The 20,795-nt window shown below is 46.1% G+C and overlaps 20 non-coding genes across 20 annotated transcripts; 10 read left to right on the top strand and 10 right to left on the bottom strand.

The window, feature by feature from the left end:
- Positions 1 to 582: 582 nt before the first annotated feature.
- TRNAH-AUG (transfer RNA histidin (anticodon AUG)) lies at positions 583 to 655 on the bottom strand. Its single transcript has one exon. It is a non-coding gene; the product is annotated as a tRNA-His (tRNA).
- A 772-nt stretch (positions 656 to 1,427) lies between these two features.
- Positions 1,428 to 1,534, top strand: LOC146818242 (U6 spliceosomal RNA). The gene has a single exon (XR_014963456.1). It is a non-coding gene; the product is annotated as a U6 spliceosomal RNA (small nuclear RNA).
- A 1,007-nt stretch (positions 1,535 to 2,541) lies between these two features.
- TRNAR-ACG (transfer RNA arginine (anticodon ACG)) lies at positions 2,542 to 2,614 on the bottom strand. Its single transcript has one exon. It is a non-coding gene; the product is annotated as a tRNA-Arg (tRNA).
- A 774-nt stretch (positions 2,615 to 3,388) lies between these two features.
- Positions 3,389 to 3,495, top strand: LOC146818244 (U6 spliceosomal RNA). The gene has a single exon (XR_014963457.1). It is a non-coding gene; the product is annotated as a U6 spliceosomal RNA (small nuclear RNA).
- A 1,007-nt stretch (positions 3,496 to 4,502) lies between these two features.
- Positions 4,503 to 4,575, bottom strand: TRNAR-ACG (transfer RNA arginine (anticodon ACG)). Its single transcript has one exon. It is a non-coding gene; the product is annotated as a tRNA-Arg (tRNA).
- A 772-nt stretch (positions 4,576 to 5,347) lies between these two features.
- LOC146818246 (U6 spliceosomal RNA) lies at positions 5,348 to 5,454 on the top strand. The gene has a single exon (XR_014963458.1). It is a non-coding gene; the product is annotated as a U6 spliceosomal RNA (small nuclear RNA).
- Positions 5,455 to 6,461: 1,007 nt separating this feature from the next.
- On the bottom strand, positions 6,462 to 6,534 carry TRNAH-AUG (transfer RNA histidin (anticodon AUG)). Its single transcript has one exon. It is a non-coding gene; the product is annotated as a tRNA-His (tRNA).
- Positions 6,535 to 7,306: 772 nt separating this feature from the next.
- LOC146818248 (U6 spliceosomal RNA) lies at positions 7,307 to 7,413 on the top strand. The gene has a single exon (XR_014963459.1). It is a non-coding gene; the product is annotated as a U6 spliceosomal RNA (small nuclear RNA).
- A 1,007-nt stretch (positions 7,414 to 8,420) lies between these two features.
- TRNAR-ACG (transfer RNA arginine (anticodon ACG)) lies at positions 8,421 to 8,493 on the bottom strand. Its single transcript has one exon. It is a non-coding gene; the product is annotated as a tRNA-Arg (tRNA).
- A 768-nt stretch (positions 8,494 to 9,261) lies between these two features.
- On the top strand, positions 9,262 to 9,368 carry LOC146818250 (U6 spliceosomal RNA). Its single transcript, XR_014963460.1, has one exon. It is a non-coding gene; the product is annotated as a U6 spliceosomal RNA (small nuclear RNA).
- A 1,007-nt stretch (positions 9,369 to 10,375) lies between these two features.
- On the bottom strand, positions 10,376 to 10,448 carry TRNAH-AUG (transfer RNA histidin (anticodon AUG)). Its single transcript has one exon. It is a non-coding gene; the product is annotated as a tRNA-His (tRNA).
- A 774-nt stretch (positions 10,449 to 11,222) lies between these two features.
- On the top strand, positions 11,223 to 11,329 carry LOC146818252 (U6 spliceosomal RNA). Its single transcript, XR_014963461.1, has one exon. It is a non-coding gene; the product is annotated as a U6 spliceosomal RNA (small nuclear RNA).
- A 1,007-nt stretch (positions 11,330 to 12,336) lies between these two features.
- On the bottom strand, positions 12,337 to 12,409 carry TRNAH-AUG (transfer RNA histidin (anticodon AUG)). Its single transcript has one exon. It is a non-coding gene; the product is annotated as a tRNA-His (tRNA).
- A 772-nt stretch (positions 12,410 to 13,181) lies between these two features.
- LOC146818254 (U6 spliceosomal RNA) lies at positions 13,182 to 13,288 on the top strand. The gene has a single exon (XR_014963462.1). It is a non-coding gene; the product is annotated as a U6 spliceosomal RNA (small nuclear RNA).
- Positions 13,289 to 14,295: 1,007 nt separating this feature from the next.
- Positions 14,296 to 14,368, bottom strand: TRNAR-ACG (transfer RNA arginine (anticodon ACG)). The gene has a single exon. It is a non-coding gene; the product is annotated as a tRNA-Arg (tRNA).
- A 768-nt stretch (positions 14,369 to 15,136) lies between these two features.
- On the top strand, positions 15,137 to 15,243 carry LOC146818256 (U6 spliceosomal RNA). The gene has a single exon (XR_014963463.1). It is a non-coding gene; the product is annotated as a U6 spliceosomal RNA (small nuclear RNA).
- Positions 15,244 to 16,250: 1,007 nt separating this feature from the next.
- TRNAH-AUG (transfer RNA histidin (anticodon AUG)) lies at positions 16,251 to 16,323 on the bottom strand. The gene has a single exon. It is a non-coding gene; the product is annotated as a tRNA-His (tRNA).
- Positions 16,324 to 17,097: 774 nt separating this feature from the next.
- On the top strand, positions 17,098 to 17,204 carry LOC146818258 (U6 spliceosomal RNA). Its single transcript, XR_014963464.1, has one exon. It is a non-coding gene; the product is annotated as a U6 spliceosomal RNA (small nuclear RNA).
- A 1,854-nt stretch (positions 17,205 to 19,058) lies between these two features.
- On the top strand, positions 19,059 to 19,165 carry LOC146818259 (U6 spliceosomal RNA). Its single transcript, XR_014963465.1, has one exon. It is a non-coding gene; the product is annotated as a U6 spliceosomal RNA (small nuclear RNA).
- A 1,007-nt stretch (positions 19,166 to 20,172) lies between these two features.
- TRNAR-ACG (transfer RNA arginine (anticodon ACG)) lies at positions 20,173 to 20,245 on the bottom strand. The gene has a single exon. It is a non-coding gene; the product is annotated as a tRNA-Arg (tRNA).
- Between the last annotated feature and the right edge of the window lie 550 nt (positions 20,246 to 20,795).

Below are 20,795 nucleotides of genomic sequence, written 5' to 3' on the forward strand. Positions count from 1 at the left end.
CAGGTCCTCTAGGCCCTTGGAGGACATATCGGCGCTGCATCCCTCAGTTTCTGAGGTCCAAGAAATGTTCACCCTCCACCCTAATAGAGAGGTCTTGGCCGATCGGGGCCGATCGGGGCAGAAGGGAGCAGGGCAAGATGCTCATGATCCTGCTCTAATAATGAACTGCCTTCCTCTCTCCTTACCTGTGGTTCTGCCTGGCTGCTTGGTTCCAGTTGTAGGCCTACATCCCACAGGCAATTTGCTTGTCCCTCTCACACATGTAAATGGGTCAGCACTCAAGTGCACACACCTGCCTGCACCCACAGACCCTCTCACACACACTTTTCTCAACAAGATTTTTTCCTAGTTTAGAGACTCAGAGACCCATGTTGAAATACAAAAGCAGCACACCACATGACGGCCTTCACATAGAATCCAGCAGCAAATGGGAAACTTTTAACTAGCCGTGGTCCTATTACTGCAGCCCTACCATGGAACGACTGCTGGATGAGTCCTGCTCGAGAATATTGAACCTACAACAAGTCTGAGGTAAATAAGAATTCCACAGGAATACCATAAAACAGGGACCTATGACCCTTTCGAGCCAGATAGGAGTCGAACCTACAATCTTCTGATCCATAGTCAGACGCGTTATCCATTGCGCCACTGGCCCCATGTAGGATTACCCATACTTTTGTCCTTAAGAGGACCAGAAGTTGTGTGTGTGTGTGTGTGTGTGTTTTAAAACACCATTCCATCAACCTTTTTAGCCACGTTTACTGCTCACAACCAGAAGACACAAGTAAACCCACCTGACCTCCTGAAATTCTGTTCTGTCAGGTGTTCCTAACTTATACAAAGGACTTTAGGAGGACGAAGGACCTAAAAGTCAGGGGAAATGGTCCTAGGTCCAAGGAAATGTTTTAGATCAGCCTCAGTTTCTTAAATATTCTGCATTAACATCATCAGTTCCACGTCTGTGTGGAGCTGATCTTGAGGACTCCTTAATCAGCAGGCGGGTACAACAATAAAGTGTTTAATATTACAATACAGGCGAAAATTCAGACACCTTGTCATAGGCTCACCTTGTCCAGGGACCCAAGCATGCTGCCTTTCACCTCTCAGAGCCCTTCACCTAACCTACTGTGCAGCTGTCTCACCTTTAATATCACTGTTCCACAGGCAGCATGATGTCACAATGTTCCTTGTCAGTAGCCTGAACCATGAGCCTTTGCAACCCTGGCATAATCTACATACTTCCAATTGGTGAAGTCTTGGACCACAAATGCAGTGAAGAATAATGGATTGTTACTCTTCATGCATTTTTGCCCATTGGCTCAGATTTGAATGCTTACTGGCCATACGAGCATCTCTGCCAGGCCACCCTATGTCTAGAGACCGTAGATTTAGAGAGTTTATAAACATTGTAGGTTCATCAATGAAGTGTGCTCGCTTCGGCGGCACATATACTAAAATTGGAACGATACAGAGAAGATTAGCATGGCCCCTGCGCAAGGATGACACGCAAATTCGTGAAGCGTTCCATATTTTTACCAGCTTTCAGGAGAGAAATGTTCTATGTTTTCAAGACTAATTGAAATAATAAAGCAGGTTCCAGTGCTTTCCTCCTAATATCTATTTTTCAATTTGTCTCTCCTCAACATTTTTAATGTATTTACCTCGCAGTAATGAAGGTGCACTCTATGGCCAGCTGCATTTAGCAAGGAAGCCTGCAGGACTTCTGGGACTTTTCTTTCCCTTCTTCAGCCTCCCTGTCATTATTCTTCACAACCCCCAAATCTATACTGCTGCCAGCGATGCGTTGCTTTGTGGGAAGCAAGAGAAAGAGAAGGGGAGGGCCTATGCAAATGATGGCCTCAGGGCTGTCTGGGAGTCCCTTTTCAGCAGTACTGTTAAAATCCGCCTTGCAACCAGATTGGTCGGGTAAGCTGAAAAACACCAGGCATGATTGGGCACCAGGTCCTCTAGGCCCTTGGAGGACATATCGGCGCTGCATCCCTCAGTTTCTGAGGTCCAAGAAATGTTCACCCTCCACCCTAATAGAGAGGTCTTGGCCGATCGTGGCCGATCGGGGCAGAAGGGAGCAGGGCAAGATGCTCATGATCCTGCTCTAATAATGAACTGCCTTCCTCTCTCCTTACCTGTGGTTCTGCCTGGCTGCTTGGTTCCAGTTGTAGGCCTACATCCCACAGGCAATTTGCTTGTCCCTCTCACACATGTAAATGGGTCAGCACTCAAGTGCACACACCTGCCTGCACCCACAGACCCTCTCACACACACTTTTCTCAACAAGATTTTTTCCTAGTTTAGAGACTCAGAGACCCATGTTGAAATACAAAAGCAGCACACCACATGACGGCCTTCACATAGAATCCAGCAGCAAATGGGAAACTTTTAACTAGCCGTGGTCCTATTACTGCAGCCCTACCATGGAACGACTGCTGGATGAGTCCTGCTCGAGAATATTGAACCTACAACAAGTCTGAGGTAAATAAGAATTCCACAGGAATACCATAAAACAGGGACCTATGACCCTTTCGAGCCAGATAGGAGTCGAACCCACAATCTTCTGATCCGTAGTCAGACGCGTTATCCATTGCGCCACTGGCCCCATGTAGGATTACCCATACTTTTGTCCTTAAGAGGACCAGAAGTTGTGTGTGTGTGTGTGTGTGTGTGTTTTAAAACACCATTCCATCAACCTTTTTAGCCACGTTTACTGCTCACAACCAGAAGACACAAGTAAACCCACCTGACCTCCTGAAATTCTGTTCTGTCAGGTGTTCCTAACTTATACAAAGGACTTTAGGAGGACGAAGGACCTAAAAGTCAGGGGAAATGGTCCTAGGTCCAAGGAAATGTTTTAGATCAGCCTCAGTTTCTTAAATATTCTGCATTAACATCATCAGTTCCACGTCTGTGTGGAGCTGATCTTGAGGACTCCTTAATCAGCAGGCGGGTACAACAATAAAGTGTTTAATATTACAATACAGGCGAAAATTCAGACACCTTGTCATAGGCTCACCTTGTCCAGGGACCCAAGCATGCTGCCTTTCACCTCTCAGAGCCCTTCACCTAACCTACTGTGCAGCTGTCTCACCTTTAATATCACTGTTCCACAGGCAGCATGATGTCACAATGTTCCTTGTCAGTAGCCTGAACCATGAGCCTTTGCAACCCTGGCATAATCTACATACTTCCAATTGGTGAAGTCTTGGACCACAAATGCAGTGAAGAATAATGGATTGTTACTCTTCATGCATTTTTGCCCATTGGCTCAGATTTGAATGCTTACTGGCCATACGAGCATCTCTGCCAGGCCACCCTATGTCTAGAGACCGTAGATTTAGAGAGTTTATAAACATTGTAGGTTCATCAATGAAGTGTGCTCGCTTCGGCGGCACATATACTAAAATTGGAACGATACAGAGAAGATTAGCATGGCCCCTGCGCAAGGATGACACGCAAATTCGTGAAGCGTTCCATATTTTTACCAGCTTTCAGGAGAGAAATGTTCTATGTTTTCAAGACTAATTGAAATAATAAAGCAGGTTCCAGTGCTTTCCTCCTAATATCTATTTTTCAATTTGTCTCTCCTCAACATTTTTAATGTATTTACCTCGCAGTAATGAAGGTGCACTCTATGGCCAGCTGCATTTAGCAAGGAAGCCTGCAGGACTTCTGGGACTTTTCTTTCCCTTCTTCAGCCTCCCTGTCATTATTCTTCACAACCCCCAAATCTATACTGCTGCCAGCGATGCGTTGCTTTGTGGGAAGCAAGAGAAAGAGAAGGGGAGGGCCTATGCAAATGATGGCCTCAGGGCTGTCCGGGAGTCCCTTTTCAGCAGTACTGTTAAAATCCGCCTTGCAACCAGATTGGTCGGGTAAGCTGAAAAACACCAGGCATGATTGGGCACCAGGTCCTCTAGGCCCTTGGAGGACATATTGGCGCTGCATCCCTCAGTTTCTGAGGTCCAAGAAATGTTCACCCTCCACCCTAATAGAGAGGTCTTGGCCGATCGGGGCCGATCGGGGCAGAAGGGAGCAGGGCAAGATGCTCATGATCCTGCTCTAATAATGAACTGCCTTCCTCTCTCCTTACCTGTGGTTCTGCCTGGCTGCTTGGTTCCAGTTGTAGGCCTACATCCCACAGGCAATTTGCTTGTCCCTCTCACACATGTAAATGGGTCAGCACTCAAGTGCACACACCTGCCTGCACCCACAGACCCTCTCACACACACTTTTCTCAACAAGATTTTTTCCTAGTTTAGAGACTCAGAGACCCATGTTGAAATACAAAAGCAGCACACCACATGACGGCCTTCACATAGAATCCAGCAGCAAATGGGAAACTTTTAACTAGCCGTGGTCCTATTACTGCAGCCCTACCATGGAACGACTGCTGGATGAGTCCTGCTCGAGAATATTGAACCTACAACAAGTCTGAGGTAAATAAGAATTCCACAGGAATACCATAAAACAGGGACCTATGACCCTTTCGAGCCAGATAGGAGTCGAACCTACAATCTTCTGATCCGTAGTCAGACGCGTTATCCATTGCGCCACTGGCCCCATGTAGGATTACCCATACTTTTGTCCTTAAGAGGACCAGAAGTTGTGTGTGTGTGTGTGTGTGTGTTTTAAAACACCATTCCATCAACCTTTTTAGCCACGTTTACTGCTCACAACCAGAAGACACAAGTAAACCCACCTGACCTCCTGAAATTCTGTTCTGTCAGGTGTTCCTAACTTATACAAAGGACTTTAGGAGGACGAAGGACCTAAAAGTCAGGGGAAATGGTCCTAGGTCCAAGGAAATGTTTTAGATCAGCCTCAGTTTCTTAAATATTCTGCATTAACATCATCAGTTCCACGTCTGTGTGGAGCTGATCTTGAGGACTCCTTAATCAGCAGGCGGGTACAACAATAAAGTGTTTAATATTACAATACAGGCGAAAATTCAGACACCTTGTCATAGGCTCACCTTGTCCAGGGACCCAAGCATGCTGCCTTTCACCTCTCAGAGCCCTTCACCTAACCTACTGTGCAGCTGTCTCACCTTTAATATCACTGTTCCACAGGCAGCATGATGTCACAATGTTCCTTGTCAGTAGCCTGAACCATGAGCCTTTGCAACCCTGGCATAATCTACATACTTCCAATTGGTGAAGTCTTGGACCACAAATGCAGTGAAGAATAATGGATTGTTACTCTTCATGCATTTTTGCCCATTGGCTCAGATTTGAATGCTTACTGGCCATACGAGCATCTCTGCCAGGCCACCCTATGTCTAGAGACCGTAGATTTAGAGAGTTTATAAACATTGTAGGTTCATCAAGGAAGTGTGCTCGCTTCGGCGGCACATATACTAAAATTGGAACGATACAGAGAAGATTAGCATGGCCCCTGCGCAAGGATGACACGCAAATTCGTGAAGCGTTCCATATTTTTACCAGCTTTCAGGAGAGAAATGTTCTATGTTTTCAAGACTAATTGAAATAATAAAGCAGGTTCCAGTGCTTTCCTCCTAATATCTATTTTTCAATTTGTCTCTCCTCAACATTTTTAATGTATTTACCTCGCAGTAATGAAGGTGCACTCTATGGCCAGCTGCATTTAGCAAGGAAGCCTGCAGGACTTCTGGGACTTTTCTTTCCCTTCTTCAGCCTCCCTGTCATTATTCTTCACAACCCCCAAATCTATACTGCTGCCAGCGATGCGTTGCTTTGTGGGAAGCAAGAGAAAGAGAAGGGGAGGGCCTATGCAAATGATGGCCTCAGGGCTGTCTGGGAGTCCCTTTTCAGCAGTACTGTTAAAATCCGCCTTGCAACCAGATTGGTCGGGTAAGCTGAAAAACACCAGGCATGATTGGGCACCAGGTCCTCTAGGCCCTTGGAGGACATATCGGCGCTGCATCCCTCAGTTTCTGAGGTCCAAGAAATGTTCACCCTCCACCCTAATAGAGAGGTCTTGGCCGATCGGGGCCGATCGGGGCAGAAGGGAGCAGGGCAAGATGCTCATGATCCTGCTCTAATAATGAACTGCCTTCCTCTCTCCTTACCTGTGGTTCTGCCTGGCTGCTTGGTTCCAGTTGTAGGCCTACATCCCACAGGCAATTTGCTTGTCCCTCTCACACATGTAAATGGGTCAGCACTCAAGTGCACACACCTGCCTGCACCCACAGACCCTCTCACACACACTTTTCTCAACAAGATTTTTTCCTAGTTTAGAGACTCAGAGACCCATGTTGAAATACAAAAGCAGCACACCACATGACGGCCTTCACATAGAATCCAGCAGCAAATGGGAAACTTTTAACTAGCCGTGGTCCTATTACTGCAGCCCTACCATGGAACGACTGCTGGATGAGTCCTGCTCGAGAATATTGAACCTACAACAAGTCTGAGGTAAATAAGAATTCCACAGGAATACCATAAAACAGGGACCTATGACCCTTTCGAGCCAGATAGGAGTCGAACCTACAATCTTCTGATCCATAGTCAGACGCGTTATCCATTGCGCCACTGGCCCCATGTAGGATTACCCATACTTTTGTCCTTAAGAGGACCAGAAGTTGTGTGTGTGTGTGTGTGTGTGTTTTAAAACACCATTCCATCAACCTTTTTAGCCACGTTTACTGCTCACAACCAGAAGACACAAGTAAACCCACCTGACCTCCTGAAATTCTGTTCTGTCAGGTGTTCCTAACTTATACAAAGGACTTTAGGAGGACGAAGGACCTAAAAGTCAGGGGAAATGGTCCTAGGTCCAAGGAAATGTTTTAGATCAGCCTCAGTTTCTTAAATATTCTCCATTAACATCATCAGTTCCACGTCTGTGTGGAGCTGATCTTGAGGACTCCTTAATCAGCAGGCGGGTACAACAATAAAGTGTTTAATATTACAATACAGGCGAAAATTCAGACACCTTGTCATAGGCTCACCTTGTCCAGGGACCCAAGCATGCTGCCTTTCACCTCTCAGAGCCCTTCACCTAACCTACTGTGCAGCTGTCTCACCTTTAATATCACTGTTCCACAGGCAGCAAGATGTCACAATGTTCCTTGTCAGTAGCCTGAACCATGAGCCTTTGCAACCCTGGCATAATCTACATACTTCCAATTGGTGAAGTCTTGGACCACAAATGCAGTGAAGAATAATGGATTGTTACTCTTCATGCATTTTTGCCCATTGGCTCAGATTTGAATGCTTACTGGCCATACGAGCATCTCTGCCAGGCCACCCTATGTCTAGAGACCGTAGATTTAGAGAGTTTATAAACATTGTAGGTTCATCAATGAAGTGTGCTCGCTTCGGCGGCACATATACTAAAATTGGAACGATACAGAGAAGATTAGCATGGCCCCTGCGCAAGGATGACACGCAAATTCGTGAAGCGTTCCATATTTTTACCAGCTTTCAGGAGAGAAATGTTCTATGTTTTCAAGACTAATTGAAATAATAAAGCAGGTTCCAGTGCTTTCCTCCTAATATCTATTTTTCAATTTGTCTCTCCTCAACATTTTTAATGTATTTACCTCGCAGTAATGAAGGTGCACTCTATGGCCAGCTGCATTTAGCAAGGAAGCCTGCAGGACTTCTGGGACTTTTCTTTCCCTTCTTCAGCCTCCCTGTCATTATTCTTCACAACCCCCAAATCTATACTGCTGCCAGCGATGCGTTGCTTTGTGGGAAGCAAGAGAAAGAGAAGGGGAGGGCCTATGCAAATGATGGCCTCAGGGCTGTCTGGGAGTCCCTTTTCAGCAGTACTGTTAAAATCCGCCTTGCAACCAGATTGGTCGGGTAAGCTGAAAAACACCAGGCATGATTGGGCACCAGGTCCTCTAGGCCCTTGGAGGACATATCGGCGCTGCATCCCTCAGTTTCTGAGGTCCAAGAAATGTTCACCCTCCACCCTAATAGAGAGGTCTTGGCCGATCGTGGCCGATCGGGGCAGAAGGGAGCAGGGCAAGATGCTCATGATCCTGCTCTAATAATGAACTGCCTTCCTCTCTCCTTACCTGTGGTTCTGCCTGGCTGCTTGGTTCCAGTTGTAGGCCTACATCCCACAGGCAATTTGCTTGTCCCTCTCACACATGTAAATGGGTCAGCACTCAAGTGCACACACCTGCCTGCACCCACAGACCCTCTCACACACACTTTTCTCAACAAGATTTTTTCCTAGTTTAGAGACTCAGAGACCCATGTTGAAATACAAAAGCAGCACACCACATGACGGCCTTCACATAGAATCCAGCAGCAAATGGGAAACTTTTAACTAGCCGTGGTCCTATTACTGCAGCCCTACCATGGAACGACTGCTGGATGAGTCCTGCTCGAGAATATTGAACCTACAACAAGTCTGAGGTAAATAAGAATTCCACAGGAATACCATAAAACAGGGACCTATGACCCTTTCGAGCCAGATAGGAGTCGAACCCACAATCTTCTGATCCGTAGTCAGACGCGTTATCCATTGCGCCACTGGCCCCATGTAGGATTACCCATACTTTTGTCCTTAAGAGGACCAGAAGTTGTGTGTGTGTGTGTGTGTTTTAAAACACCATTCCATCAACCTTTTTAGCCACGTTTACTGCTCACAACCAGAAGACACAAGTAAACCCACCTGACCTCCTGAAATTCTGTTCTGTCAGGTGTTCCTAACTTATACAAAGGACTTTAGGAGGACGAAGGACCTAAAAGTCAGGGGAAATGGTCCTAGGTCCAAGGAAATGTTTTAGATCAGCCTCAGTTTCTTAAATATTCTGCATTAACATCATCAGTTCCACGTCTGTGTGGAGCTGATCTTGAGGACTCCTTAATCAGCAGGCGGGTACAACAATAAAGTGTTTAATATTACAATACAGGCGAAAATTCAGACACCTTGTCATAGGCTCACCTTGTCCAGGGACCCAAGCATGCTGCCTTTCACCTCTCAGAGCCCTTCACCTAACCTACTGTGCAGCTGTCTCACCTTTAATATCACTGTTCCACAGGCAGCATGATGTCACAATGTTCCTTGTCAGTAGCCTGAACCATGAGCCTTTGCAACCCTGGCATAATCTACATACTTCCAATTGGTGAAGTCTTGGACCACAAATGCAGTGAAGAATAATGGATTGTTACTCTTCATGCATTTTTGCCCATTGGCTCAGATTTGAATGCTTACTGGCCATACGAGCATCTCTGCCAGGCCACCCTATGTCTAGAGACCGTAGATTTAGAGAGTTTATAAACATTGTAGGTTCATCAAGGAAGTGTGCTCGCTTCGGCGGCACATATACTAAAATTGGAACGATACAGAGAAGATTAGCATGGCCCCTGCGCAAGGATGACACGCAAATTCGTGAAGCGTTCCATATTTTTACCAGCTTTCAGGAGAGAAATGTTCTATGTTTTCAAGACTAATTGAAATAATAAAGCAGGTTCCAGTGCTTTCCTCCTAATATCTATTTTTCAATTTGTCTCTCCTCAACATTTTTAATGTATTTACCTCGCAGTAATGAAGGTGCACTCTATGGCCAGCTGCATTTAGCAAGGAAGCCTGCAGGACTTCTGGGACTTTTCTTTCCCTTCTTCAGCCTCCCTGTCATTATTCTTCACAACCCCCAAATCTATACTGCTGCCAGCGATGCGTTGCTTTGTGGGAAGCAAGAGAAAGAGAAGGGGAGGGCCTATGCAAATGATGGCCTCAGGGCTGTCTGGGAGTCCCTTTTCAGCAGTACTGTTAAAATCCGCCTTGCAACCAGATTGGTCGGGTAAGCTGAAAAACACCAGGCATGATTGGGCACCAGGTCCTCTAGGCCCTTGGAGGACATATCGGCGCTGCATCCCTCAGTTTCTGAGGTCCAAGAAATGTTCACCCTCCACCCTAATAGAGAGGTCTTGGCCGATCGGGGCCGATCGGGGCAGAAGGGAGCAGGGCAAGATGCTCATGATCCTGCTCTAATAATGAACTGCCTTCCTCTCTCCTTACCTGTGGTTCTGCCTGGCTGCTTGGTTCCAGTTGTAGGCCTACATCCCACAGGCAATTTGCTTGTCCCTCTCACACATGTAAATGGGTCAGCACTCAAGTGCACACACCTGCCTGCACCCACAGACCCTCTCACACACACTTTTCTCAACAAGATTTTTTCCTAGTTTAGAGACTCAGAGACCCATGTTGAAATACAAAAGCAGCACACCACATGACGGCCTTCACATAGAATCCAGCAGCAAATGGGAAACTTTTAACTAGCCGTGGTCCTATTACTGCAGCCCTACCATGGAACGACTGCTGGATGAGTCCTGCTCGAGAATATTGAACCTACAACAAGTCTGAGGTAAATAAGAATTCCACAGGAATACCATAAAACAGGGACCTATGACCCTTTCGAGCCAGATAGGAGTCGAACCTACAATCTTCTGATCCATAGTCAGACGCGTTATCCATTGCGCCACTGGCCCCATGTAGGATTACCCATACTTTTGTCCTTAAGAGGACCAGAAGTTGTGTGTGTGTGTGTGTGTGTGTGTTTTAAAACACCATTCCATCAACCTTTTTAGCCACGTTTACTGCTCACAACCAGAAGACACAAGTAAACCCACCTGACCTCCTGAAATTCTGTTCTGTCAGGTGTTCCTAACTTATACAAAGGACTTTAGGAGGACGAAGGACCTAAAAGTCAGGGGAAATGGTCCTAGGTCCAAGGAAATGTTTTAGATCAGCCTCAGTTTCTTAAATATTCTGCATTAACATCATCAGTTCCACGTCTGTGTGGAGCTGATCTTGAGGACTCCTTAATCAGCAGGCGGGTACAACAATAAAGTGTTTAATATTACAATACAGGCGAAAATTCAGACACCTTGTCATAGGCTCACCTTGTCCAGGGACCCAAGCATGCTGCCTTTCACCTCTCAGAGCCCTTCACCTAACCTACTGTGCAGCTGTCTCACCTTTAATATCACTGTTCCACAGGCAGCATGATGTCACAATGTTCCTTGTCAGTAGCCTGAACCATGAGCCTTTGCAACCCTGGCATAATCTACATACTTCCAATTGGTGAAGTCTTGGACCACAAATGCAGTGAAGAATAATGGATTGTTACTCTTCATGCATTTTTGCCCATTGGCTCAGATTTGAATGCTTACTGGCCATACGAGCATCTCTGCCAGGCCACCCTATGTCTAGAGACCGTAGATTTAGAGAGTTTATAAACATTGTAGGTTCATCAAGGAAGTGTGCTCGCTTCGGCGGCACATATACTAAAATTGGAACGATACAGAGAAGATTAGCATGGCCCCTGCGCAAGGATGACACGCAAATTCGTGAAGCGTTCCATATTTTTACCAGCTTTCAGGAGAGAAATGTTCTATGTTTTCAAGACTAATTGAAATAATAAAGCAGGTTCCAGTGCTTTCCTCCTAATATCTATTTTTCAATTTGTCTCTCCTCAACATTTTTAATGTATTTACCTCGCAGTAATGAAGGTGCACTCTATGGCCAGCTGCATTTAGCAAGGAAGCCTGCAGGACTTCTGGGACTTTTCTTTCCCTTCTTCAGCCTCCCTGTCATTATTCTTCACAACCCCCAAATCTATACTGCTGCCAGCGATGCGTTGCTTTGTGGGAAGCAAGAGAAAGAGAAGGGGAGGGCCTATGCAAATGATGGCCTCAGGGCTGTCTGGGAGTCCCTTTTCAGCAGTACTGTTAAAATCCGCCTTGCAACCAGATTGGTCGGGTAAGCTGAAAAACACCAGGCATGATTGGGCACCAGGTCCTCTAGGCCCTTGGAGGACATATCGGCGCTGCATCCCTCAGTTTCTGAGGTCCAAGAAATGTTCACCCTCCACCCTAATAGAGAGGTCTTGGCCGATCGGGGCCGATCGGGGCAGAAGGGAGCAGGGCAAGATGCTCATGATCCTGCTCTAATAATGAACTGCCTTCCTCTCTCCTTACCTGTGGTTCTGCCTGGCTGCTTGGTTCCAGTTGTAGGCCTACATCCCACAGGCAATTTGCTTGTCCCTCTCACACATGTAAATGGGTCAGCACTCAAGTGCACACACCTGCCTGCACCCACAGACCCTCTCACACACACTTTTCTCAACAAGATTTTTTCCTAGTTTAGAGACTCAGAGACCCATGTTGAAATACAAAAGCAGCACACCACATGACGGCCTTCACATAGAATCCAGCAGCAAATGGGAAACTTTTAACTAGCCGTGGTCCTATTACTGCAGCCCTACCATGGAACGACTGCTGGATGAGTCCTGCTCGAGAATATTGAACCTACAACAAGTCTGAGGTAAATAAGAATTCCACAGGAATACCATAAAACAGGGACCTATGACCCTTTCGAGCCAGATAGGAGTCGAACCTACAATCTTCTGATCCATAGTCAGACGCGTTATCCATTGCGCCACTGGCCCCATGTAGGATTACCCATACTTTTGTCCTTAAGAGGACCAGAAGTTGTGTGTGTGTGTGTGTGTGTGTTTTAAAACACCATTCCATCAACCTTTTTAGCCACGTTTACTGCTCACAACCAGAAGACACAAGTAAACCCACCTGACCTCCTGAAATTCTGTTCTGTCAGGTGTTCCTAACTTATACAAAGGACTTTAGGAGGACGAAGGACCTAAAAGTCAGGGGAAATGGTCCTAGGTCCAAGGAAATGTTTTAGATCAGCCTCAGTTTCTTAAATATTCTCCATTAACATCATCAGTTCCACGTCTGTGTGGAGCTGATCTTGAGGACTCCTTAATCAGCAGGCGGGTACAACAATAAAGTGTTTAATATTACAATACAGGCGAAAATTCAGACACCTTGTCATAGGCTCACCTTGTCCAGGGACCCAAGCATGCTGCCTTTCACCTCTCAGAGCCCTTCACCTAACCTACTGTGCAGCTGTCTCACCTTTAATATCACTGTTCCACAGGCAGCAAGATGTCACAATGTTCCTTGTCAGTAGCCTGAACCATGAGCCTTTGCAACCCTGGCATAATCTACATACTTCCAATTGGTGAAGTCTTGGACCACAAATGCAGTGAAGAATAATGGATTGTTACTCTTCATGCATTTTTGCCCATTGGCTCAGATTTGAATGCTTACTGGCCATACGAGCATCTCTGCCAGGCCACCCTATGTCTAGAGACCGTAGATTTAGAGAGTTTATAAACATTGTAGGTTCATCAATGAAGTGTGCTCGCTTCGGCGGCACATATACTAAAATTGGAACGATACAGAGAAGATTAGCATGGCCCCTGCGCAAGGATGACACGCAAATTCGTGAAGCGTTCCATATTTTTACCAGCTTTCAGGAGAGAAATGTTCTATGTTTTCAAGACTAATTGAAATAATAAAGCAGGTTCCAGTGCTTTCCTCCTAATATCTATTTTTCAATTTGTCTCTCCTCAACATTTTTAATGTATTTACCTCGCAGTAATGAAGGTGCACTCTATGGCCAGCTGCATTTAGCAAGGAAGCCTGCAGGACTTCTGGGACTTTTCTTTCCCTTCTTCAGCCTCCCTGTCATTATTCTTCACAACCCCCAAATCTATACTGCTGCCAGCGATGCGTTGCTTTGTGGGAAGCAAGAGAAAGAGAAGGGGAGGGCCTATGCAAATGATGGCCTCAGGGCTGTCTGGGAGTCCCTTTTCAGCAGTACTGTTAAAATCCGCCTTGCAACCAGATTGGTCGGGTAAGCTGAAAAACACCAGGCATGATTGGGCACCAGGTCCTCTAGGCCCTTGGAGGACATATCGGCGCTGCATCCCTCAGTTTCTGAGGTCCAAGAAATGTTCACCCTCCACCCTAATAGAGAGGTCTTGGCCGATCGTGGCCGATCGGGGCAGAAGGGAGCAGGGCAAGATGCTCATGATCCTGCTCTAATAATGAACTGCCTTCCTCTCTCCTTACCTGTGGTTCTGCCTGGCTGCTTGGTTCCAGTTGTAGGCCTACATCCCACAGGCAATTTGCTTGTCCCTCTCACACATGTAAATGGGTCAGCACTCAAGTGCACACACCTGCCTGCACCCACAGACCCTCTCACACACACTTTTCTCAACAAGATTTTTTCCTAGTTTAGAGACTCAGAGACCCATGTTGAAATACAAAAGCAGCACACCACATGACGGCCTTCACATAGAATCCAGCAGCAAATGGGAAACTTTTAACTAGCCGTGGTCCTATTACTGCAGCCCTACCATGGAACGACTGCTGGATGAGTCCTGCTCGAGAATATTGAACCTACAACAAGTCTGAGGTAAATAAGAATTCCACAGGAATACCATAAAACAGGGACCTATGACCCTTTCGAGCCAGATAGGAGTCGAACCCACAATCTTCTGATCCGTAGTCAGACGCGTTATCCATTGCGCCACTGGCCCCATGTAGGATTACCCATACTTTTGTCCTTAAGAGGACCAGAAGTTGTGTGTGTGTGTGTGTGTTTTAAAACACCATTCCATCAACCTTTTTAGCCACGTTTACTGCTCACAACCAGAAGACACAAGTAAACCCACCTGACCTCCTGAAATTCTGTTCTGTCAGGTGTTCCTAACTTATACAAAGGACTTTAGGAGGACGAAGGACCTAAAAGTCAGGGGAAATGGTCCTAGGTCCAAGGAAATGTTTTAGATCAGCCTCAGTTTCTTAAATATTCTGCATTAACATCATCAGTTCCACGTCTGTGTGGAGCTGATCTTGAGGACTCCTTAATCAGCAGGCGGGTACAACAATAAAGTGTTTAATATTACAATACAGGCGAAAATTCAGACACCTTGTCATAGGCTCACCTTGTCCAGGGACCCAAGCATGCTGCCTTTCACCTCTCAGAGCCCTTCACCTAACCTACTGTGCAGCTGTCTCACCTTTAATATCACTGTTCCACAGGCAGCATGATGTCACAATGTTCCTTGTCAGTAGCCTGAACCATGAGCCTTTGCAACCCTGGCATAATCTACATACTTCCAATTGGTGAAGTCTTGGACCACAAATGCAGTGAAGAATAATGGATTGTTACTCTTCATGCATTTTTGCCCATTGGCTCAGATTTGAATGCTTACTGGCCATACGAGCATCTCTGCCAGGCCACCCTATGTCTAGAGACCGTAGATTTAGAGAGTTTATAAACATTGTAGGTTCATCAAGGAAGTGTGCTCGCTTCGGCGGCACATATACTAAAATTGGAACGATACAGAGAAGATTAGCATGGCCCCTGCGCAAGGATGACACGCAAATTCGTGAAGCGTTCCATATTTTTACCAGCTTTCAGGAGAGAAATGTTCTATGTTTTCAAGACTAATTGAAATAATAAAGCAGGTTCCAGTGCTTTCCTCCTAATATCTATTTTTCAATTTGTCTCTCCTCAACATTTTTAATGTATTTACCTCGCAGTAATGAAGGTGCACTCTATGGCCAGCTGCATTTAGCAAGGAAGCCTGCAGGACTTCTGGGACTTTTCTTTCCCTTCTTCAGCCTCCCTGTCATTATTCTTCACAACCCCCAAATCTATACTGCTGCCAGCGATGCGTTGCTTTGTGGGAAGCAAGAGAAAGAGAAGGGGAGGGCCTATGCAAATGATGGCCTCAGGGCTGTCTGGGAGTCCCTTTTCAGCAGTACTGTTAAAATCCGCCTTGCAACCAGATTGGTCGGGTAAGCTGAAAAACACCAGGCATGATTGGGCACCAGGTCCTCTAGGCCCTTGGAGGACATATCGGCGCTGCATCCCTCAGTTTCTGAGGTCCAAGAAATGTTCACCCTCCACCCTAATAGAGAGGTCTTGGCCGATCGGGGCCGATCGGGGCAGAAGGGAGCAGGGCAAGATGCTCATGATCCTGCTCTAATAATGAACTGCCTTCCTCTCTCCTTACCTGTGGTTCTGCCTGGCTGCTTGGTTCCAGTTGTAGGCCTACATCCCACAGGCAATTTGCTTGTCCCTCTCACACATGTAAATGGGTCAGCACTCAAGTGCACACACCTGCCTGCACCCACAGACCCTCTCACACACACTTTTCTCAACAAGATTTTTTCCTAGTTTAGAGACTCAGAGACCCATGTTGAAATACAAAAGCAGCACACCACATGACGGCCTTCACATAGAATCCAGCAGCAAATGGGAAACTTTTAACTAGCCGTGGTCCTATTACTGCAGCCCTACCATGGAACGACTGCTGGATGAGTCCTGCTCGAGAATATTGAACCTACAACAAGTCTGAGGTAAATAAGAATTCCACAGGAATACCATAAAACAGGGACCTATGACCCTTTCGAGCCAGATAGGAGTCGAACCTACAATCTTCTGATCCATAGTCAGACGCGTTATCCATTGCGCCACTGGCCCCATGTAGGATTACCCATACTTTTGTCCTTAAGAGGACCAGAAGTTGTGTGTGTGTGTGTGTGTGTGTGTTTTAAAACACCATTCCATCAACCTTTTTAGCCACGTTTACTGCTCACAACCAGAAGACACAAGTAAACCCACCTGACCTCCTGAAATTCTGTTCTGTCAGGTGTTCCTAACTTATACAAAGGACTTTAGGAGGACGAAGGACCTAAAAGTCAGGGGAAATGGTCCTAGGTCCAAGGAAATGTTTTAGATCAGCCTCAGTTTCTTAAATATTCTGCATTAACATCATCAGTTCCACGTCTGTGTGGAGCTGATCTTGAGGACTCCTTAATCAGCAGGCGGGTACAACAATAAAGTGTTTAATATTACAATACAGGCGAAAATTCAGACACCTTGTCATAGGCTCACCTTGTCCAGGGACCCAAGCATGCTGCCTTTCACCTCTCAGAGCCCTTCACCTAACCTACTGTGCAGCTGTCTCACCTTTAATATCACTGTTCCACAGGCAGCATGATGTCACAATGTTCCTTGTCAGTAGCCTGAACCATGAGCCTTTGCAACCCTGGCATAATCTACATACTTCCAATTGGTGAAGTCTTGGACCACAAATGCAGTGAAGAATAATGGATTGTTACTCTTCATGCATTTTTGCCCATTGGCTCAGATTTGAATGCTTACTGGCCATACGAGCATCTCTGCCAGGCCACCCTATGTCTAGAGACCGTAGATTTAGAGAGTTTATAAACATTGTAGGTTCATCAATGAAGTGTGCTCGCTTCGGCGGCACATATACTAAAATTGGAACGATACAGAGAAGATTAGCATGGCCCCTGCGCAAGGATGACACGCAAATTCGTGAAGCGTTCCATATTTTTACCAGCTTTCAGGAGAGAAATGTTCTATGTTTTCAAGACTAATTGAAATAATAAAGCAGGTTCCAGTGCTTTCCTCCTAATATCTATTTTTCAATTTGTCTCTCCTCAACATTTTTAATGTATTTACCTCGCAGTAATGAAGGTGCACTCTATGGCCAGCTGCATTTAGCAAGGAAGCCTGCAGGACTTCTGGGACTTTTCTTTCCCTTCTTCAGCCTCCCTGTCATTATTCTTCACAACCCCCAAATCTATACTGCTGCCAGCGATGCGTTGCTTTGTGGGAAGCAAGAGAAAGAGAAGGGGAGGGCCTATGCAAATGATGGCCTCAGGGCTGTCTGGGAGTCCCTTTTCAGCAGTACTGTTAAAATCCGCCTTGCAACCAGATTGGTCGGGTAAGCTGAAAAACACCAGGCATGATTGGGCACCAGGTCCTCTAGGCCCTTGGAGGACATATCGGCGCTGCATCCCTCAGTTTCTGAGGTCCAAGAAATGTTCACCCTCCACCCTAATAGAGAGGTCTTGGCCGATCGTGGCCGATCGGGGCAGAAGGGAGCAGGGCAAGATGCTCATGATCCTGCTCTAATAATGAACTGCCTTCCTCTCTCCTTACCTGTGGTTCTGCCTGGCTGCTTGGTTCCAGTTGTAGGCCTACATCCCACAGGCAATTTGCTTGTCCCTCTCACACATGTAAATGGGTCAGCACTCAAGTGCACACACCTGCCTGCACCCACAGACCCTCTCACACACACTTTTCTCAACAAGATTTTTTCCTAGTTTAGAGACTCAGAGACCCATGTTGAAATACAAAAGCAGCACACCACATGACGGCCTTCACATAGAATCCAGCAGCAAATGGAAAACTTTTAACTAGCCGTGGTCCTATTACTGCAGCCCTACCATGGAACGACTGCTGGATGAGTCCTGCTCGAGAATATTGAACCTACAACAAGTCTGAGGTAAATAAGAATTCCACAGGAATACCATAAAACAGGGACCTATGACCCTTTCGAGCCAGATAGGAGTCGAACCCACAATCTTCTGATCCGTAGTCAGACGCGTTATCCATTGCACCACTGGCCCCATGTAGGATTACCCATACTTTTGTCCTTAAGAGGACCAGAAGTTGTGTGTGTGTGTGTGTGTGTGTGTTTTAAAACACCATTCCATCAACCTTTTTAGCCACGTTTACTGCTCACAACCAGAAGACACAAGTAAACCCACCTGACCTCCTGAAATTCTGTTCTGTCAGGTGTTCCTAACTTATACAAAGGACTTTAGGAGGACGAAGGACCTAAAAGTCAGGGGAAATGGTCCTAGGTCCAAGGAAATGTTTTAGATCAGCCTCAGTTTCTTAAATATTCTGCATTAACATCATCAGTTCCACGTCTGTGTGGAGCTGATCTTGAGGACTCCTTAATCAGCAGGCGGGTACAACAATAAAGTGTTTAATATTACAATACAGGCGAAAATTCAGACACCTTGTCATAGGCTCACCTTGTCCAGGGACCCAAGCATGCTGCCTTTCACCTCTCAGAGCCCTTCACCTAACCTACTGTGCAGCTGTCTCACCTTTAATATCACTGTTCCACAGGCAGCATGATGTCACAATGTTCCTTGTCAGTAGCCTGAACCATGAGCCTTTGCAACCCTGGCATAATCTACATACTTCCAATTGGTGAAGTCTTGGACCACAAATGCAGTGAAGAATAATGGATTGTTACTCTTCATGCATTTTTGCCCATTGGCTCAGATTTGAATGCTTACTGGCCATACGAGCATCTCTGCCAGGCCACCCTATGTCTAGAGACCGTAGATTTAGAGAGTTTATAAACATTGTAGGTTCATCAATGAAGTGTGCTCGCTTCGGCGGCACATATACTAAAATTGGAACGATACAGAGAAGATTAGCATGGCCCCTGCGCAAGGATGACACGCAAATTCGTGAAGCGTTCCATATTTTTACCAGCTTTCAGGAGAGAAATGTTCTATGTTTTCAAGACTAATTGAAATAATAAAGCAGGTTCCAGTGCTTTCCTCCTAATATCTATTTTTCAATTTGTCTCTCCTCAACATTTTTAATGTATTTACCTCGCAGTAATGAAGGTGCACTCTATGGCCAGCTGCATTTAGCAAGGAAGCCTGCAGGACTTCTGGGACTTTTCTTTCCCTTCTTCAGCCTCCCTGTCATTATTCTTCACAACCCCCAAATCTATACTGCTGCCAGCGATGCGTTGCTTTGTGGGAAGCAAGAGAAAGAGAAGGGGAGGGCCTATGCAAATGATGGCCTCAGGGCTGTCTGGGAGTCCCTTTTCAGCAGTACTGTTAAAATCCGCCTTGCAACCAGATTGGTCGGGTAAGCTGAAAAACACCAGGCATGATTGGGCACCAGGTCCTCTAGGCCCTTGGAGGACATATTGGCGCTGCATCCCTCAGTTTCTGAGGTCCAAGAAATGTTCACCCTCCACCCTAATAGAGAGGTCTTGGCCGATCGGGGCCGATCGGGGCAGAAGGGAGCAGGGCAAGATGCTCATGATCCTGCTCTAATAATGAACTGCCTTCCTCTCTCCTTACCTGTGGTTCTGCCTGGCTGCTTGGTTCCAGTTGTAGGCCTACATCCCACAGGCAATTTGCTTGTCCCTCTCACACATGTAAATGGGTCAGCACTCAAGTGCACACACCTGCCTGCACCCACAGACCCTCTCACACACACTTTTCTCAACAAGATTTTTTCCTAGTTTAGAGACTCAGAGACCCATGTTGAAATACAAAAGCAGCACACCACATGACGGCCTTCACATAGAATCCAGCAGCAAATGGGAAACTTTTAACTAGCCGTGGTCCTATTACTGCAGCCCTACCATGGAACGACTGCTGGATGAGTCCTGCTCGAGAATATTGAACCTACAACAAGTCTGAGGTAAATAAGAATTCCACAGGAATACCATAAAACAGGGACCTATGACCCTTTCGAGCCAGATAGGAGTCGAACCTACAATCTTCTGATCCGTAGTCAGACGCGTTATCCATTGCGCCACTGGCCCCATGTAGGATTACCCATACTTTTGTCCTTAAGAGGACCAGAAGTTGTGTGTGTGTGTGTGTGTGTGTTTTAAAACACCATTCCATCAACCTTTTTAGCCACGTTTACTGCTCACAACCAGAAGACACAAGTAAACCCACCTGACCTCCTGAAATTCTGTTCTGTCAGGTGTTCCTAACTTATACAAAGGACTTTAGGAGGACGAAGGACCTAAAAGTCAGGGGAAATGGTCCTAGGTCCAAGGAAATGTTTTAGATCAGCCTCAGTTTCTTAAATATTCTGCATTAACATCATCAGTTCCACGTCTGTGTGGAGCTGATCTTGAGGACTCCTTAATCAGCAGGCGGGTACAACAATAAAGTGTTTAATATTACAATACAGGCGAAAATTCAGACACCTTGTCATAGGCTCACCTTGTCCAGGGACCCAAGCATGCTGCCTTTCACCTCTCAGAGCCCTTCACCTAACCTACTGTGCAGCTGTCTCACCTTTAATATCACTGTTCCACAGGCAGCATGATGTCACAATGTTCCTTGTCAGTAGCCTGAACC

This window comes from Triturus cristatus, chromosome 6 (assembly GCF_964204655.1).
Source record: "Triturus cristatus chromosome 6, aTriCri1.1, whole genome shotgun sequence".
Taxonomy (NCBI): Eukaryota; Metazoa; Chordata; class Amphibia; order Caudata; family Salamandridae; genus Triturus; species Triturus cristatus.